This window comes from Lipotes vexillifer, unplaced genomic scaffold (genome assembly GCF_000442215.2).
Source record: "Lipotes vexillifer unplaced genomic scaffold, Lipotes_vexillifer_v1.1 scaffold916, whole genome shotgun sequence".
Lineage (NCBI taxonomy): Eukaryota > Metazoa > Chordata > Mammalia > Artiodactyla > Lipotidae > Lipotes > Lipotes vexillifer.
In genome coordinates this window covers 5,678,468-5,681,764 of record NW_006798383.1, presented here as the reverse complement: position 1 = coordinate 5,681,764, position 3,297 = coordinate 5,678,468, and positions in this window count along the sequence as shown.

The following is a 3,297-nucleotide window of genomic DNA, read 5'->3' as shown; positions in this document are numbered from 1 at the left end:
GGAGGTGGAAGGGAAAAGTTCTGAGACTTGGATGATGTGACTAAGCAAGAAAAAAGGCTTGGGGAAATAGAGTCCAAGAAAAGTCCTTTGGTAAAATTGGAGACACATTAAGCAAAGTTTGGCTTTGACTCTCTTTCAACCCCCTTTCTCCATTTCAGGCATTTCCTGTATCCTTATCCCTTAATGCTCACTATGCTCAAATCTGAGTCCACTCATGACTCAAATTTGAAAATAACATCTCTCTCCCTCCTTCCTACACCCCACCCTCCCTACAACTACCTACTACCTGAAGAGGGTTGTCAATCTCAGGAGTTAAGAGAAGAGCTGTCACTAGATTTGTTTGCACAAAGTTCTAAAAGAATGAAAGTCAACTGAATGTTTAACTCTCTAAAATGTTTTTGAAAAGAATCTGGGAATCTTATTTTAAAAGGAGAAATGAGGAAAGGTCACATATACATGTATGGTTTATATTATGTTCTATGAGCTAATGTTTCCTCTATGATATCAAATTATATCGATCCCCATTTATCCAAAGTAATTTCCTTCACACATTTCCAGATATTCTCTGGCATGTATTTATTACAGGAAAAAAATTAACAGAGTCAATGATGGAGGTAAACAGAGGTTCAGATAACCTAAACAGATACCGCAGTGGTTTTTTACATCTTGTTGAGGGCATTTTATGTACAGATGCTTCATTTTTACATAATCTAAATAAAGAAAATTTCCTTATATTTTTTAACTTTTTAACCTCTATTAAAAATTAGTTCACGTTTTGCTTAAAGGGTGTCCTCATTGGCTGTGATTACTGGGAGGCAGTGGATGCCATGCAATCATTTTAGTCTCAGTCAATTTATTGTTAATTTATTGGGTGTTTGCTGAGCTTATGCTTAGTTTTAGGTCCTTTTTAAAATGAATCTTATTAACACCATCACGTCTTACAAGTGTAAAAGCAGTGAGAGTATTGAAAGAGCTTATACTAAAAGCCTAAAAGTACAAACAAATGAAAGTAAAGAAATTTTAAAAACTGAGATGACACACGAGGCACAGGCATATGGAATGAAGAATTTGATCAGAGCTTTGTACTTGATTCAGGATTCAGTGTGGCCATGATCAGTTTTACAAAAAGCTGTCAGGCATTCAGCCCACATGACTGGCACTCTGCCTCTCTTTGTGTGAGATTTTCCCAGGATGTCTGTTAAAGAGGAATACACTGGCATACCCGATATTAAATTTTTAGGAGTCTGAAAGCAAACAATTCGGGGATCCCTCCTTAAATGAAAGAATACAAAATTTCAACTATATTTGATACAAATGTGATTATTTAGACAATAAGTCCGAATAATATCAACCAATTTTTTCATAGTTGATATTTAACTGGGAGTATTCCTAGAAGTTGTTAATATTTTCATCAATCAACTGTCTGATGCATGTATAAAAATTTTTCTCTGCTTTGGATGCATTTTTTAATACCTCTTCTCATATGGGCATGGTTTTATATCATCTCTCTAGGAAGAATAGAGAGATAATTTACTCTTTGCTTTATCGTGGTTGATCAAAATACTCTTCTACTGTTACTGATAGATTAAAAAAGGTGTTTTCAGATTCAAAATTCATGCCCATTTATAGGATCACTATCAAGCTTCTTTCATACATGACCTATGAGATTTCAGATCACTTTGAATTTTCTTATGAGTGACTAAACAAATAATCTTTAAAATGACCATTCTCTAACCAGTTTGTCAAGGACATCCTGGTTGTCATAATATATTATAAATTTTATCTTATCTTTATCTGTTAGTAATTGTTTAAAATTAGCAAGAAAAGTAAGCCTTTTTCCAACGTATTTTTATGATCCACTCTTCTTCATTAACTGGATTATCAAACAGTTCAAGAGCCTATTCATTCATTTAATTATTCTGAAATTTTTTTAAATCTGAAAATAAGGCACACAAAAAGCAATGCAAATGCATTCAAAATTGTCATTACATAGTGTTGAGCCATATAATTGCATAACCAAATGATCCTTATGCTACATACATTAACTTACTGCTGAATATATGTGGAAGTTTTGTGAAGGTATATGTGGTTTTTATTACATTTTTCCTTTGTTGCTAGTGATGTCATGTGCAAGTCTGCCTAAACTACCAGAATTCCCTTGAGGACAAGATATATCAGATACACTTAGTCAAGATCTCATATGTTGGGGTGCATAACACTTGTGAATATACACGAACAAATATACTTAGCTTTTATACTATTTGTGTCCTAACAGACACAAAATTTTGATTTTTATTTCATGTGACTCCAATAAAAATAATAGGTAAGGCATGTTTATAATTGCATATTGTCTACATTTTTTGCGTATATGTCTCATAAGAACGAACATTTGATTGTCAGTGAAAGATGAATCTATCACTTGTACTTTAATATATATAAAGTTCAAAAGAATGTTCCACAGGCTAGTTTCTGGTCTGTATATTTCAAATCTTGATTCTCTTCTACTATATATGTGCTTCCAGGGTCAAATATCAAAAACGCTGTTATATTACTATATGACCCCTGGCTATCCACTGTCATCTCACAACATCAGAGGTATTGATATAATGGATGGTAGGGCTATTCCTAGAAGCCATTCCTAAACTAGAATGACCAGCAAAGAAATAATTAAACACAGGTGACTGCAAGCCTCATAGATGTATCCCACTAAACCAAAACTAAGTGTATCTTCATCTCAACTTTCCCAGCTTAACTAGGTTAGCCTAACCCTAACCCAAAGTCTCACGGACATTCCAAAACCAACTGATGAGAGAAGAAAGTGAATGTGAGAGAAGGGAATCAGAGTGGAAGAAGATAGTGGTCTTAACCTATCATGGTTCAAATACCTCATTTTTTCAAATTTTATAAAAGAAGTATATCATCATGTAACTATGTGGCCAGGATCCTTCCGAGGGTCTTGGAAGGGGTTCATGCCAGTCAAGAACTTTGATGATTAAGCTTCATAGCTTCATGAAAAATTTAACTCTGCTTGTTTTTCTCAGCCAAAATACTGAAAGCAAGTACCCAATATTACCAGGCCCAGAGCACGTGCATCCTGACAGCAGCCTTGGAAAAGACCTTCCATTGTCACACTTTGGCCACAGGGCCTAGAACCAAGACAGCCCCTCTCAATCCAACACTGCCTCCTGAGTTTCATTTCACTGTTAGTAACACAATCATCCTAGGTCCTCAATTTGGACACACCCAGAAACTCACAAAGTCTGCATGTTGTGTTTCTATCTCTGTTACACACTCTTT